Source organism: Halichoerus grypus, chromosome 6, assembly GCF_964656455.1.
Source record: "Halichoerus grypus chromosome 6, mHalGry1.hap1.1, whole genome shotgun sequence".
Taxonomy (NCBI): domain Eukaryota; kingdom Metazoa; phylum Chordata; class Mammalia; order Carnivora; family Phocidae; genus Halichoerus; species Halichoerus grypus.
Window position 1 is genome coordinate 163,679,500 of NC_135717.1, and position 18,196 is coordinate 163,697,695.

Consider the following 18,196-nt stretch of genomic DNA (forward strand, 5'->3'; position numbering starts at 1 on the left):
CTCATTCACGGTGCCTGGAACATGCTAAGCTCCGGACGTAGGGCTGGAAAGTGGCACTTGGGCACAAATGCCCTTTCCTGCCCCCCCCCACAAGGCTTTCACAGGCCGAGAGGAACACGCAGTGGCTTGTCTTTGCCACTCCTCATCTCCCCAGATGTCAAGAGATGTTGTTCTGGGGAACAGCTTGAGAAAAGCCCTATTCTCCTCGCTCTTCCTCACCTGCCAAGAAGCCCTGGGCTGCAGGTGCCTGGTGGCACCGAGGAGCTGCCAGGAAGTGTCAGGCCATTCAGGCCGGTTGAGAAGTGGCCTCCCTTCTGCCAAGTCTCAACCCTGGCAGCTCTGTCCGTGGGGCCTGTTCTCATGAGCAGCACCTGTCCGCCCAGGCCTCAAACCCCAGCGCCCGCCTGCTCTTCACACAAATGCAGGTGACCCTGTGACCGAGGGCCTCCCTCAGGGCCGTGGTGCCTCCCCTGACAAAACCCTCCTTGTTCGAATCACTGAGTCTCAAGAGGGTCTCAAGTCCCCGAAGGAAATGAGAGAGGCCAGGCGTCTGACAATATTGCCCAACGTGCTCATTTTACAGATGGAGAAAGTCAGGTGGAGGCAGGAGAGGGACCTTGAAGAGTATCAGCAGTTCTGAGGGTTCTCGACCCTGGCTACAATTAGAATTGCCTGGAGGAACTTTAAAAACTGAGATCCTGACTTAGAGGGTCTGGTGTGGGGGTGGGAGGGTAGCACCCCTCAGTGGAGCCCTAAAAATATTAAGAATCCCTGACCTGGTTCTACCCACTTGTTTTACAGACAATGCAGACAAGAAAAACAGAGGTCCTGACAGAAGGGAATTTTGAGATGGTTACTCTTGTCTAAGCCACCTGTTTTACAAATGGGGAAACAGGCCCAAAACCTTCAGGAGAACCGCCCAAGGCTCCACAGCTAGTTAAGTGGTATTTTAGTATTTTGGGCAGCCTAATTTTTAATGGTCTCAGAATGCCTTCTACTGCGATCATGTCTAGTTTTATTATCATAGACTCTGCTTTAAACTCATGTTTGTTCCCTACCACTCACAAAATAAAGTCTGCCTTCCACAGCAGGGCATTCAAGTCCCCCTCACAACGTTGGCCCTGCTTGCCTCTCAACAGGCACCTTCATACCCAAGCAAGAGGGGCCTCTGCCCTAGTTCCCCCACTTTCGAGGGCTCCACTCCAGCCTTTTTCTGGCTGTGTCACACATCATGGGACAGAGTCCATGGGGTCAAAGGGACAGGATCACCTGGGTACTCTGGACCTCATATAGCCCAAGTTCATCTACAGGTCCTGTGTAGCCTCTTCTTTAGGTCTTTCTGGAAAAAAAAAAAAGTACTGCTGGGTCTGAGGGATGGCCGCACAGCAGCTGCCCTGTCCACGCGTGTCCATTCTAGTCTCTTCCTGGTACAGGCTGGAGTCCAGAGAGGAAAGAGCAGAGAAGGAAGCTTTCAGGCCAGAAGCGGGCTCCTCTGTGCTCTGAGGAATCCAAGAATTCGAATTCCAAATGTTGCCTTCTAGACTGTCACAAAGGTACATTTGTCAAGGTAGAAGGATAGAACATATTACACTGTTTGATTTATAAATTGTAAATATTTAGACATGGTACATAGGCCTCCATTTGTACTCTTGCCCTAACCCTATACATGCTGGGGAGGGGGGTTGATTCCTGAGGGACTCAGGAAGGAATGGTGGTCAACCTTGCTGCCAGAAGGTACATGGCCCAGCCCTCCAGTAGACAGGAAATTTGCACTGGCAAATCCTGGAGGGACCACAGGCTGTGAAGTGATCTGGAATGTGGTGTCCTCCAGGCCCTGGTTGGTGAGCACCTCCTCCCTCTCTTCCTGCAGTGCAGTTCTTATAAAGTCCTGTCTTTAAATTCCTAGGCTGTGGCCTTTTTTCCACAATAGAATTTCCACAGAGCACGTAAATACTAGGAACAAGACTGCTAGATCAGAGGATATCTCAGATATTTAATTTGCCTAAGTAATTCCAGATTGTTCTTCGGATGGCTGAACCCACCTACCATCACCCCAGCTTGCTGTCCGTGAGGGTTCCACTGTCCCTGTGTCTCTGCCCACACTTGACATTATTCAGCTTTCTAAGTTTTGCCAGATCATTGGTAGAAAAGTTATATCTCACTGTTGCTCTTATTTGCAAATTTAAAAAAATTGCTGTCTTGGTCTGTTTGGGCCGCTGTAACAGAATGCCGTAGACTGCATGGTTTATAAACAACACAAATTCCTCACAGTTTTGGAGCCTGGCAGTCTGAGGTCATGGTGCCAGCATGGTGGGGTTCTGGAGAGGGCCCAATCCTGGGTTGCCAATGGGCATTTTTTCATTGTGCCCTCACATGGTGGAGACAGCAATAAAGCTCTCTGGGGTCCATTTTATAAGGACACTAATCCCATTCATGAAGGCTTTACCCTCATCACTGAATTACCTCCCAAAGGCCTCACTTCTCCTAAAATCATCACATTGGAAGTTAGGAATTTAATGCAGGAATTTTGAAGGGACACATTTCAGTCCATAACAATTACTACTGATTGTGAGTAGCTCATCATATGCCTGTTAGCTTCAGTCAGCTCCAGATACTCCCACTGACTTACCAGCCAGCCACCTTTCTCTAGGGTTCTCTGCAAAACTAGCTTGAGAGGCCAGGAACCAGTCTGCTGACATCGAGATTCCCTGAGATGCTAAATAACGGAGATGCTCATGATGCTATCGCATTTGCCATTCCTGTTTATTCTCAGCTTTCAGGGACTTCATCTCCTACCTTCTTGTCTTCCTAGCTCCGTGTTCTACAGCTGCACTGGCCATGAACATGCAAAGCCATTCCCACCTCAGACACTTTGACTCCCACTTGTTCCCTCTGCCTGGACCACTGACCTTCTCAAGACTTGTTCCCTCCTTCCCATGAGTTTCTATTCAAATGTCAACTCATTGGTGACATCTCTGTCCTTTGTATCTAAAAAAGTAGCTCTTTGAATATTTTCCCCCCTTAAGTTTTTTTTTTTAATTTTTAAAAAGTTTATTTTAAGTAATCTCTACACCCAGCGTGGGACTCAAACTCACAACCCTGAGATCAAGAGTCGCATGCTCTTCCAAATGGGCCAGCCAGGCAGCCCCCCTTACATTTTCTTCTTAGTACCCTCCACCATCTGGCATTCCCATTGCCTATTATGGTATATATTTACTGGTCTGTTTATTTAGTGTCTGTTTCCTGGGTGCCACAATAGCAAAGACCATGTCACTGAGATATCCCAAGTGCCTGGAAGGGGGTCTGGCACATAGTAGGTACTCAGTGATCACTTGTTGAATTGAAAAAATTCTTACTGGTTCCTTCTATACTCTACAAGTATTATGCCCTCCTGATACAATACTCAATTGCAAACGTCTGGACATTTACCAGTTTTTCTCAGGGTAGTTTTTAACCCAGACCTAATGGGTTAACGTAGGAAGAGCCGTTAGAGAAGGACAAAACCCACACACAGGGGAATAAACCATGAACTGAGTGGATTTCCTGTAGAAATTCAGTTAGCTCCCTGGGGTCTCTGGTGTCTTCCCCAGACTGACCAAATCAATATATTTCCAGATCTGGCTTTGAAAAACAAAACAAAACAAAACAAAACAAAACAAAACAAAACAAAACAAAATGGAAGTTTCTCCTAGATGTGAAATTATTTCCTAGAGTTCATTTGGCACAAATTACTTCCGTTGTCTTATATTGCTTCTACTGTCCTTGGTCTGAATGTTAATTTCTTATTTACCAGAAATATATCTTTCCATAAAAAGCTACTGGTTTTTAGGCTTAAATTTTCAGTCCAACGCAACTGACAGATTAGAAAAACACTTTGTCACAGTTGCACAAACCCTTTCCAAAAAACTTAACTCTACTTGCTTTCTCTGAAACTTGGGGGGGGAAAGTGGTTAGGAAACACTGGGGCTAGAATTCAGTCCCAGCCAGGTCTTTCTTAAAAAAGGAAGAAAAAAAAAAAGGGAAAAAAAAAGTCAGTTGGAGTCCAGTTGTATGGGGCTGTCCATTGTTTAAAAAAAAAAAAAAGTTTTAACCCCAGGGTGGAAAAACTAACATTGTCACTAGGATATGAAGAAACCATGGTGAAGAACTAGCGTCGAGGAGGCCCCACAGAATGGCCGGTGGCATCTGCTCCTAGGGCCTTTATCAGCAGCCTTGTATGTTCTATTCAAGGCTCTCAGAACGATTGTTGGCATGATGTAGACAAATTGACGCAAATTAGTTTAGCACGGGCTATGCAAAGTTTAAGCTTGTTGAGCAACACACGTGGGCCACATAGCAACAGCTCCCAACCCGATGCGAAAGGTGTTGGATGCAAAGTACTAACTACCCAGACTCTCCACTTCTAGATTGGAGCAGAATTTGCAAATCACTGGTAGAGACTGGGGGAGGGCTGGGAAGGGGCGGGCAGGAAGTTGGCAACAGAGGCTGGAGCCCCCACACTGACCCTGAAGGCCAGTGATGGTTGACAAGAAGGACTCCTGAAAGAGCCACTTGCACTGTCTACAACTTACTGCCTTGTATAGTGTGGCCACAAATCCTCAGAGGCCTGGCCCCCAAAGATAAAGGAGATTCCCCACTTTGCTCTTTACTTTTGGTTCAAATATCTCAAGACAATTCCTTCTGGGCTGGTGTTGCGCAGACCACGTAGAGGGGTCTTCTAATTGTATTTATAGTAATTTAACTACAGCGGGAGAGCTTCAGAAGGACGGGTTGACAAAGATCTACACTATAGGTGTCGCTGGCAGAGTTTTAATCTGTTAAATCAACAGAGAAATGGTAAAAATAAAGCCATTTCAGAGTTTGGAAGCCACTTCATGGACTCCCACCTCCCCTACCCTGCCCCCCCGCCTTTTTTTAGGGGAGGTTGGGAGAGTGAAGGAGACATTTTCCTGAGGTCCGCGGCTTTCCCACTTTTGTTCATATTATTTTATACTCCATGAAAACCTTACATCCATCTGAACACACACACACAATGCACACACACACACACACACACACGAATTTAGATATTATAAATGTACTATTGCCATGTGTGGTGCGTGTATGTGTGTGCGCGTGCATTTAATTAAATCCATCTCTGGATAGTTGTTCAACAACTTGGTAATAGTGGGGTTTCTGGGGAGGACACCTAGGAGGGTAAGGGGTTGGAGAGGGAGGCAGACTTACCCTTAATCTATTCCTATGTACTATTGCTTTCCCCACCCCAAACATTTTTATACCAAATATTTAAAATAGTTTTTCAATGAATTCATAAGGAAATTTTTCCGCAAATACTAAATCACAGAAGTCAGCAATCTGTATTCAAATTTAATTATTTGGCGAACTACTTACCTAGCCTTGTAGGTATCTTTCTCTCTGGGGGCCTCAGCTCTCCTATCTATACAATGGGAGAGAATGGACCAGCTACTCCTCAAGGCCTCTTCCTTTCTCTGAGATTTAGAAACCAGAATCTAAAAACAACGTGTGCTAACACTGCCATCTAGCAGTCCAACGGGGACCATGTGGGTCCAGCTTTCCTCTGGCATTTTGAAAAGAGGTCTGTGGGCTATTATGCAAAATACAAAGACTTCATTGGCTATGCAGACACCTTGCAGCCCCTAAGTGTTTCTGGAGCATGAGAAAGTATAAATATATAAACAAATCCTCAGACATTTAAAAAATAGTTGTCCACCAAAAAACTATTAGAATAAATGAATTCAATAAAATTGCAGGATAGAAAATCAATACAAAAAAATCTGTTGTTTCCATACACTAATCACAAACTATCAGAAAAAGAAATTAGAAAACAATCCCATTTACAATTGAATCAAAAAGAATAAAATACCTAGGAATATATTTAACCAAGGAGGTGAAAGACCTATACACTGAGAGCTATAAGACACTGGTGAAAGAAATGGAAAAAGATGCAAATAAATGGAAAGGTATTCCATGCTCATGAATTGGAAGAATATTGTTAAAACGTCCATACTACCCAAAGCAATCTACAGATTCAGTGTAATCCTTATCAAAATTCCAATGGTATTTCTCACAGAAATAGAACAAACAATCCTAAAATTTGTATGGAACCACAAAAGACCCAAATAGCCAAAGCAGTCTGGAGAAAAAAAGAACAAAACTGGAGGCATCACACTCCTTGATTTTAAACTATATTACAAAGTTATAGTAATTAAACCAGCATGGTATTGTCATAAAAACAGCCACATAGATAAATGGAACAGAATAGAGAGCCCAGAAATAAACCCATGCATATACAGTCAATTAATTTATTACAAAAGATCCAAGAATATACAATGTGGAAAGGATAGTATCTTCAACAAATGGTGTTGGGAAAAACTGGACAGCCATACACGAAAGAATGAAACTGGATGACTACCTCACACCATACACAAAAATTAACTTGAATTAGATTAAAGACTTGAACATAAGACCTGAGGCCATAAAAACCCTAGGAGAAAACATAGGCAGTAAGCTCCTTGACCTAGGTCTTGGTGATGAGTCTTAAAATTTGATTCCAAAAGCAAAAATAAACAAGAGAGACTACATAAAACTAAAAGGCTGCTGTACAGCCAAGGAGACTATCAACAGAATGAAAAGACAACCTACTAAATGGGAGAAAATAATTACAAATTGTATACCAATAAGGGGCTAATAGCCAAAATATATAAAGAATTCATACAACTCAATAGCAAAAACCCCAATCTGATTTAAAAATGGGCAGAAGATCTGAATAGACATTTATACAAAGAAGACATACAGATGGCCAAAAGGTACATGAAAAGATGCTCCACATCACTTATTATCAGGAAAATGCAATTCAAAACAACAATGGGATATCACCTTACACCTGTTAGTATGGCTATTATTAAGAAAACAAGAAGTAACAACGGTTGGGGTGGATGTGGAGAAAAGGGAACCCTTGTGTACTGATGGTGGGAATATAAATTGGTATAACCAATATGGAAAACAGTATTGTTTTCAAAAAATTAAAAATAGAACTACTATGTGATTCAGCAATTCTACTTCTAGGTATTTATCCGAAGAAAATGAAGACACTAATTTGAAAAGATATATTCACCCTTATGTTCATGGTACCATTGTTTACAATAACCAAGATGTATGTTACAACAAACTAACTGCCCATAGATGGATGAATGGACAAGGAAATTGCGATACATATACAACGGAATATTATTCAGCCACAAAAAGGAATGAAATCTTGCCATTTGTGACAACATGGATAGACCTGGAGGGCATTATGCTAAGTGAAAGAAGTCAGAGAAGAACAAATACCATATGATTTCTCTTATATGTGGAATCTAAAAACCAAAACAAAACACCAAGCTCATAAAAACAGATTGGTGTTACCAGAGGTGGGGCGTAGGAAATGGGAGAAATGAGTGAACCATTTTTTTTGTCTACACTGAATACAAATTTTTAAAAAATAATTCTAAGCCTGTAATATTTGACCAACAGTAAAACCCTCATTGCAATTCTGTGGTCTCAAGGGCCTTTGGGGATGTTCCCAGGCTGCTCGATGTAACAGATACTTGTTGGGTACCTACTAGGTGTGTAGACCACTGTGCAGATGTGGTGGGAAAAGGCAGGAATTTGGTTTCCTGCAGTTTAGACCCTGTGGCCCTATTAGGATGAAGACTAAGATCTTTTGGAAGTGTGTTCCTGGTTAGCCTAGGCATCTCCAGCCGCTGCGTAGTATTGGTACATACCAGGAACTTCACAGATTCTTGCTTTCAATGAATGAACAAAGGAATGAATGAATGGCCTGGATTTGAATTTGTGTCCCCTGTGTAAAAGGGTATTTTCTTCTCTGAACTTCTATTTCCTAGTCTGTAAAATAGAAATGATAACCCTTACCCCAGATTGTGAGGATCTATTGATATAACAAAGGGTGATGCCTCTGTCAACTGGAAAATACTAAAAAAAAAAAAAAAAAAAAAAAAAAAAGGAGGTCGGGGAGGGGAATCTCTGTATTTTAAGGCTCACCAACCATTTACTTAGCATAACTAGGAAATATATTCTTCGCTCCCCAAAGTGATGTTTCCATTTGAGAACTAGAAAATGTTTTCTGCCATATTTTCTAAGTTTACTTGATTAGCTCAAAGGGATATTGTGGAAATAACCCAAATTCAATGTGAAGTACAGACTGTTTTTCCCACCCCTTCTCCCAACCCTCTTTCTTGGCAAACGAATAGGTTGTGCCTTTGTTTGTTTGTTTGTTTTTTTACCTCATTTCCAGGTTTCCATATATGTCATTTGAAGGAGATAAATTGGATAAATTCTAAATTCTCTTCCTTTTAAAATAGATTGGAACAGGGACAGTTGTCCGGCAAGGACAACCTAGCAGGCCCAATGTTGTGGGAAAACGGTGATATGCTGCCACCTGTTGGTGATGCATTGAATTATTTTTTGATTTTTTTTTTTTGTCAAAGCTGAAGTTTAGCATTTAAATATTATTAACTACAACCTAATGAATTTACACACATATTTACAGTAGAAACTCACTACAGTGCCAAGGGAAAGAGATACCTCCCCCCAAGTATTAACAATAGTCGACTCTTAGGGGCGCCTGGGTGGCTCAGTTGGTTAAGCGACTGCCTTCGGCTCAGGTCATGATCTCAGGGTCCTGGGATCGAGCCCCGCATTGGGCTCCCTGCTCCGCGGGAAGCCTGCTTCTCCCTCTCCCTCTCCCCCTGCTTGTGTTCCCTCTCTCGCTGTGTCTCTCTCTGTCAAATAAATAAATAAATAAAATCTTAAAAAAAAAAAAAACCACAATAGTCGACTCTTAAGAAGCATCCAGTACCAAATGCTACATGTATTCTCCCATTTAACTCCTCATCGCCACCTACTGCAGAGATTCTTTGATTATCCCCACTTTACAGATGAAGAAAGGGATGTCGCTAGGTAATAGCTTGCCCCAGGTCACAGGGGTGGTAAGGAGCAGAGGCAGAACTCAAGCCCAGTCTTTTCTGATGGGGCCCAGGGCCCAGCATTAACAGGTACCCCCACAGGTGTATTTTATAGTATTGATTTCCTTGCTTCTGATTAGAAAAGTAGTTAACATCTTTGTAGAAATTTTTATAAATTACAAAGAAAATAAAAATAACTTGAAATCCTATGACTAAAATGAAATCAATGTTAACATGTTGTGTGTATCTACACAGTATTTTTTTTAAGTTTATTTATTTTAAAGTAACCTCTGCAACCAACCTGGGGCTCGAACTCATGACCCCAAGATCAAGAGTCACATGCTCTTCTGACTCAGCCAGCCAGGCACCCCTCTAGCCAGTATTTTTTTTTTTAAAGATTTTATTTATTTATTTGACAGAAAGAGACACAGCGAGAGAGGGAACACAAGCAGGGGCAGAGGGAGAGGGAGAAGCAGGCTTCCTGCCGAGCAGGGAGCCCGATGTGGGGCTTGATCCCAGGACCCTGGGATTATGACCTGAGCTGAAGGCAGACACTTAACGACTGAGCCACCCAGGCGCCCCTCTAGCCAGTATTTTTAATGCTTATATTGTGTATATATTTGTACTTTAATATATAATTGTTGTCAAAAATCCCCTTCTCCTTTTAAAAATTCATTCAATCATCCAATTAAATTTAGCAAATGCTTACTTTAGCAAATGCCAGGGGGAGATGCAATGGAGGAGATTAAAAAACAAAAACAAAAATATGACCCCCACCCTTGTGAAAATAACAGTCTTAAAGAAGTGGACAAATAATTACACTAAAATAAATACTCCAAGGTATTCCATTCGGAAACTGTTCCAGAACAGGTGACAAGGGAAGCCAGTTTACACTGGAGGCCACAGAAAGCTTTTTTGAGGAGAAGTTTAGAAAGATATGGACAATTCACGTACTTTTTGACCACCCTTCCCACTCCCTACCCCCGCCCCCACCACACATATATGGTCCCACAACCAACTTTCCAAGCAACTCTTGGCTTCCCAGAGGGAAAACCTGGCCTCTCCATTCTCTCTCCACTGCTCAGGTAGGCACAGGGACAGACGTGTAAGCCCCTCTCTAAGCAGATGAAAGAGTGGGAATAAGATATTATTCTCTTACTCCAGGCACCCCCAATATTTACAAGTGATTTTTGGGGACCTCCCCTCTCTTGGCTTCAGAGAGAGGAAAGCTTCTCCCCACACAAACTCCCCATTTCCACTTCCACCACTGCAGGGATCTAGCTGGTGCCTCTCTTCGGGGAGAGCTCGAGTCTACAGTTTGCAGCTGAGGTCCTAGTGTCAATGCCTGGGTGACAGGAAAAGGCCCACTTCACAATTACGCCACTGGTTCTCAATCCTAACTGCAGAGTAAAATCACCTGAGTTTTGGTCCTCAGCCTCAGAGATTGATTTAAGTGGTCTGGGGGCAGTCCCTGGGTCTCTGGGGTTTTTGTTGTTGTTGTTTTAAGCTATCAAAGTAAGTGGACAAGTGCAAAGTAAGTGGACAACTGTGTCATTTTTGGTATTTCTGTAACATTTAAAACTATTATCTGCTTCCTTCTCCCACGTCCTTAAAGCTTTTTTTTCCCTTGTTTTCTGAGGTGGTGTGGTTCTAATGGACACGTCCCTGACCACTCCACATCTTCCTACTTTGATGGCTCCTTTCTCCTTTTGGCCCCCAAATGTAGGTGTTCCTCTGGTTTTTTTCTTCACCTTCTCTACTGTTACACTTGTTTTTTTGGCATCACATAAACTTCCAGAGCTTCAGCTGTCTCTCTTCAGTTCTAGTCTCTTCCCCTAAACCCAGACTCACATTATATTTTCCTCCTAGACATTGATACTTAGAAATCTGATAAGACCTATGGAATCATTACTTCTATTAAATGTCCTTGCCACATTTCAGTTTCCCAACACTGATCCAACAAATAACCACAAATTTTTGCCCCAAACAGTATACATTTGTTATCTAACAGTGTTACAGGTCAGGAGTCTAAAACCAATCTTACTGAGTTAAAATTAAGATATGTCAGCAGGGCTGCATTCCTTGCAGAGGCTTTAGGAGAGAATTCGTTTCTTACCTTGTCCAATTCTTAGAGCCTGTTGCATTCCTTAGCCTTGGGCTCCCTTCCACCAAAAGCCAGCAACAACATGTTGAATCGTCTGCCTCCCTCTCCCCCATTTAAGGATCCTTGTGATTACACTGGTCCCACCCATGTAATCCAGGATAACCTCCCTAATTTAAGGTCAGCTGATTAGTACCTCAATTCCATCTGCAACTTTAACTCCCCCGGTCATGTAACATAACACATTCATAGTTTCTGGGGATTCGGATGTGGACATCTTTGGAGGTCATTGTTTTGCCTGCCATAGTCTCCTTCCTGGCATCATTGCTTTCATTCATTTTTTTTAGGGGGGCAGGGGAGGGGGAGAGGGAAAGAGAATCTTAAGCAGGCTCCATACCCAGTGTGGAGCCCAATGCGGGACTCAATCCCACAACCCTGAGATCATGACCTGAGCCAAAATCAAGAGTCAAACATTTAACCGACTGAGCCACACAGACACTCCCATTGCTTTCATTCTAATGCAGTCCTTCACTTTTTCTCATCTAAATTATTATTTTTTTAAATTAACATATAATGTATTATTTGTTTCAGGGGTACTGGTCTGTGATTCATCAGTCTTACACAATTCACAGCACTCACCATAGCACATACCCTCCCCAATGTCCATCACCCAGCCGCCCTATCCCTCCCACCCCCCTCCACTCCAGCAACCCTCAGTTTGTTTCCTGAGATTAAGAGTCTCTTATAGTCTGTCTCCCTCTCTGGTTTCGTCTTGTTTCATTTTTCCCTCCCTTCCCCTATGATCCTCTGTCTTGTTTCTCAAATTCCTCATATCAGTGAGATCATATGATACTTGTCTTTCTCTAATTGATTTATTTTGCTTAGAATAATACACTCTAGCTCCATCCACGTCATTGCAAATGGCAAGATTTCATTTTTTGATGGCTGCATAATATTCCATTGTATATATATACCACATCTTCTTTATCCATTCCTCTGTTGATGGACATCTAGGCTCTTTCCATAGTTTGGCTATTGTGGACATTGCTGCTATAAACATTGGGGTGCAGGTCCCCTTCGGATCACTACATTTGTATCTTTGGGGTAAATACCCAGTAGTGCAATTGCTGGGTCATACAGTAGCTCTATTTTCAACTTTTTGAGGAACCTCCATACTGTTTTCCAGAGTGGCTGTACCAGCTTGCATTCCCACCAACAGTTTAGGAGGGTACCCCTTCCTCTGCATCCTCGCCAACATCTGTCGTTTCCTGACTTGTTAATTTTAGCCATTCTGACTGGTGTGAGGTGGTATCTCACTCAGGTTTTGGTTTGTATTTCCCTGATGCCAAGTGATGTTGAGCACTTTTTCATGTGTCTGTTGGCCATTTGGATGTCTTCTTTGGAAAAATGTCTGTTCATGTCTTCTGCCCATTTCTTGATTGGATTATTTGTTCTCTGGGTGTCGAGTTTGAGAAGTTCTTTATAGATTTTGGACACTAGCCCTTTATCTGACATGTCATTTGCAAATATCTTCTCCCATTCTGTTGGTTATCTTTTGGTTTTGTTGACTGTTTCCTTTGCTGTGCAAAAGCTTTTTATCTTGATGAAGTCCCAATAGTTCATTTTTGCCCTTGCTTCCCTTGCCTTTGGCAATGTGTCTAGGAAGAAAAAGAAGTTGCTGTGGTTGAGCTCAAAGAGGTTGCTGCCTCTGTTCTCCTTAAGGATTTTGATGGATTCCTGTCTCACATTTAGGTCTTTCATCCATTTTGAGTCTATTTTTTGTGTGGTGTAAGGAAATGGTCCAGTTTCATTCTTCTGCATGTGGTTGTCCAATTTTCCCAGCACCATTTGTTGAAGAGACTGTCTTTTTTCCATTGGACCTTCTTTCCTGCTTTGTCGAAGATTAGTTGACCATAGAGTTGAGGATCCATTTCTGGGCTCTCTATTCTGTTCCATTGATCTATGTGTCTGTTTTTGTGCCAGTACCATACTGTCTTGATGATTACAGTTTTGTAATAGAGCTTGAAGTCCGGAATTGTGATGCCACCAGCTTTGCTTTTCTTTTTCAACATTCCTCTGGCTATTTGGGGTCTTTTCTGGTTCCATACTAATTTTAGGATTATTTGTTCCATTTCTTTGAAAAAAGTTGTTGGTATTTTGATAGGGATTGCATTGAATGTGTAGATTGCTCTAGGTAGCATTGACATCTTCACAATATTTGTTCTTCCAATCCATGAGCGTGGAACGTTTTTCCATTTCTTTGTGTCTTCCTCAATTTCTTTCATGAGTATTCTATAGTTTTCTGAGTACAGATTCTTTGCCTCTTTGGTTAGATTTATTCCTAGGTATCTTATGGTTTTGGGTGCAATTGTAAATGGGATCGACTCCTTAATTTCTCTTTCTTCTGCCTTGTTGTTGGTGTATAGATATGCAACTGATTCTCATCTAAATTATTGATATTAGCTTCCTAAATGGTCTCTCTTAGCTTCTCCTCACTTCATCTAATAGTGGGCTATAAAATCAGTCTTCCCAAGGACAGTTCAAACAATACTATTATCTTGCTCAAAACATTCAGCATATCTCTAGAGAATTGATTCACTGATATTTTGTAAAACAATTAACATTTGCTAATACCTTCCCTTTGTTTTCTTCTTCAATTTCAACTTCTTCCCTTCCTTTCCACGGATAGCCTCACCAAGAATTTTGTGTGATCTTTTGGGTGCATGAATTTCTATATTTCCCACATAAATACAGCAATATATAGAATGTTTTGGATACGTTTAAGATTTTTTACATAAATGATATCCCATTGTATCTTTTTGCAAGTTGCTTTCTTCACCTTGCTTTTGAAGTTTCCACTTTTTCATATGTATAGATCTAGTTAATTATTTTAACTGCTATGTAGATTCAATTGGGTAAATATGCTACATTTTAGTTTTTGAATTCTTTTTTTTTTTAAGATTTTATTTATTTGACAGAGAGAGAGCACAGAGGGAGAGTGAGAAGCAGAGTCCCTGCTGAGCAGAGAGCCAATTGCGGGGCTCAATCCCAGGACCCTGAGATCATGACCTAAGTCAAAAGCAGATGCTTAACCAACTGCACCACCCAGGCACCCCGAGTTTTTTAATTCTTTTGAATGGATAATTCAGTTGCATGGTTCAGAAGTGAAAATTATACCAAATGGTACACACTGAGGTCTTGTTCTGCCTTTGCTCCTGTCTACCCACTTTGACCCCATCACTTATGAGTTTCTTTTATATCATTCTAGCATTTCATTATGAAAATATAAGTGTATGTTCTTATTTTCAACTCTTTTGTTTTACAAAAGATACTACAATATATTCACCCTTCTGCATTTTGCTTTTCACATAACAGATTATTCTGGAATCACTATGAAGCTGTGGGTCTTCAGTTCTATGGGAGGTGCAGGAACCCAAGCTCCTTCAAATATAAGCCTCAGGGGCAGCAAGACCTTAACAGGAATGGTTGTGTACCCACCTTAAGAGCCTCGACAATGAGGGACGCCTGGGTGGCTCAGTTGGTTGGGCATCTGCCTTTGGCTCAGGTCATGATCCCGGGGTCCTGGGATCAAGTCCCGCATTGGGCTCCCTGCTCAGCGGAAAGCCTACTTCTCCCTCTGCCTGCCACTCCCCCTGCTTGTGCGTGCTCTCTCTCTGACAAATAAATAAATAAAATCTTAAAAAAAAAAAAAGAGCCTCGGCAATGGCCATATGGATGATCTTGTCATGGTGAAAGATGAGCTGTCTATTTTCAAATGGAGCAATGGCACTGGTGGACCCCACAGAGCAAGGACCTTCCACATTTCCCTGGACTGTTGATTTGAGAAACATTGTCCATGAGCGAGGAAAAGGACACAGAACAGCAAGCAAAGTTCACATATAGAAATCAGCCATGTCCACACCTACTGTTAGATGAAAGTAGCGCTGACAACAGTCCTTCAAAGATCAACCCCTGAACACAAAAATAACATCCAGAAGATTGTTTATGTCAAAGACCAGAACCCCTACCAGAAAGATGTTTCCACCAATCAACCAATTTAGCCAACGAAGAATCCAAATCATGTTTGAGAACTGGAGAACAGTATCTATAGTCTTATGATGAATGATCAGGAAATATTTAATTCTGAGTCAATGAATTGGTGACATCCAGTTTTGCCTCTTAGATAAAATGACTGAAGACAATTTAGTATACTCATGCTTCTGTGAATATCATCTAACAGCATGTACTGTTAACAACAAAACAAAAAGAGGCCCAGCTATATGAATAATATAAAAACTCCTCCAACCACCCTGCCCTAGGCATGTGGGGTGGAGGACCACCCTACCCTAGGCATGTGGGGTGTCTTTATGATAATCACCTGTGACCAACAAAGAATAACCAGACCCTAAAAAGGAAGTAAGCCTTTGAAGGTGTTATCAATAGAGATGTTAAAAAGATTTAAGTTCCCTGGTTAGCTTTCAATAAAAGACCAACCCTAAAGGCCCTCACTGGCAACCTTGTCAGGACCCCTCTCACTGTAGAGAGCTTTTTCCGTATCTTCACTTAATAAACTTCTATCGCTTTACTAAAAAATAAAATAAAATAAAATAAAGAAAAAATAAAATAAAATAAAATAAAAACTCCTCCACTGAACACATCAGCTTGTTAGAGCTTTATGATTTCTGGCTATCTTGTTCTTTAACTTAACTATAATTCAGTGGTCTTCTAACTTTTCTCCTTCGTTCTTTATGTTAGCTTGTAGCTGCAAATTTGATGTAGTATACTAATCAAGAACTCTAAAGAAAGTTTAAATTCTATATAACTAACTCTAAGTCTAAAGCCAACATTAAATCTAACAAAACAAAAACAATTAAAAAAAAACCCTAGTGGTACATCTTAGAAATCTTTCCAAACAAGTACATTTGCTCATTCTTTTTTATTTTTTTAATGACTTCATAGTATTCCATTGTGTGGGATGTACCATAGTTTAATTATTTCCCTATTGAAATGATGCTGTAATGAATAACCTTGTACATTCATCATTTCATACATTTGCAAGTGGATCTTAAGGATAAATTCCCAAAAGTGGGATTGCTGAGTTGAAGGGTAAATGTATTTGTAATTGTGTTAGATGTTGCCAAATTGCCCTTTAGAAGAGTTTATCTTTTGACATTCCATCAGTAGAGGGCAAGACAGTATATATTTCCAGAAACCTCTCCAAGAGAAGGTATTGTTGAACAATTGGATCTTTGCTAGTCTGATAGAGCAGAAAGTATCTTAATATAGTTTACATTTGCACTTCTCTTAGTATGAATGAGGACTGAAGGTCAACATTGTTTCATGTATAAGAGGCATTTTTGTCTTCTTCCTTCCTTGTGTCTTTCTTTCTTTTGGAACTCTGTTCTTATATTTTGCCCATTTTTTCCTATTCCTATTGTGTTGATGTTTCATTTCATCTTAATTTCTAGCAGCTCTTTACATAGTGAGTGGATAAGTAGAGTGATTAACTCCTTCTGTCTGTAATATGGATTGCAAATATTTTTCCCAGTTTACTATTTATCCTTGACTATGGTTTCTTTTACTTGAAGAGGTTTTAGATTTTTATATAGCCATATTTATCAAATTTTAAATGGCATCTGAATTTTGAGTCCCAGTTAGAAAACCCTTCTTAAATCCAAGGTGATAAAAAATTTCACTTATTTTCCCTCTAGTACTTTTGTCAAGAAAGGATCCATTTTCCCCCCAAATGATCACCCAGTTTTCATAACACTATTTACTTTACTAAAGCATTTTTACTCCACAAAATGGAGATGCCACCTCTGTCATACAGAAAACTCCCATACATATTTGGATCTTCTGAATTTTCCATTATATTCCATTGGTTTGTTGTCCATTAATGCACACACTGTTTTCATCACTGATATCTCATAGCATGTGTAATCTTTGGTAGGATTAATTTCTTCTCATTGTTTTATTTTTCACAGTTTTATTGGCAACTATTACTTATTTTTTATATTAACTTCAGATTTAACTTGCCTAGATTTTTAAAAATGGTTGCTATTTTTATTGGAATCATGTTAAATGAATATATGAACATTATAATCTGTTTAATGTTCAAATTATCCTATCTTTACCAGTGAGAATCATTTTAAGTTGGCTTCAAGGTTTTTTTAATTAAATAAAAATGGTTATAAAAAATTAAAAATCCCCTTACATACACATCATCCAGGTTTAACTATTATTAACTAAAGGCCAGTCTTGTATCATCTATACTCATCTTCACTCCCCCACCCACAGATTACTTTTAGGCAAATCCCAAGACATTATATATATTATTTAATTCATTAAATATTACAGTAGGTACTAAATTATAAGGACTCTTTTTTCCCAGCTTTTGAGATATAATTATCATATAACATTGTATAAGTTTAAAGGTGTACAATGTGATGATTTGATACACAAATATATATGAGAAATGATTAAGAACTTTTTTATTTTTATTTATTTATTTTAAAGATTTTATTTATGTATTAGAGAGAGAGAGCATGAGCAGGGGTAGGGGCGGAGGGAGAGGGGCAGAGGGATAGAGAGAAGCAGACTCCCCGCTGAGCAGGGAGCCCGCCATGGCATGCGGGGCTCAATCCCAGGACCCTGAGATCATGAACTGAGCCGAAGACAGATGCTTAACCGACTGAGCTGCCCAGGCACCCCAAGGACTTCTATTTTTTATTTTTTATTTTTTTTTAAAGATTTTATTTATTTATTTGACAGAGAGAGGCACAGTGAGAGAGGGAACACAAGCAGGGGGAGTGGGAGAGGGAGAAGCAGGCTTCTCGCCAAGCAGGGATCCCGATGTGGGGCTCAATCCCAGGACCCTGAGATCATGACCTGAGCCGAAGGCAGATGCTTAACGACTGAGCCACCCAGGCGCCCCAGGACTTCTCTTTTTATAAAACATAGCCACAATGTCACCATCACAACTAAAATTTCCTAGAAGTTAGATTTCTGGGTCAAAGAGCACTTACATATGTAATTTTGTTGATATTGCTAAATTCTCTACCATGAGGCTTGTGCCATTTTTGCATTCCTAGTGGCAATGTATGAAAGTGCC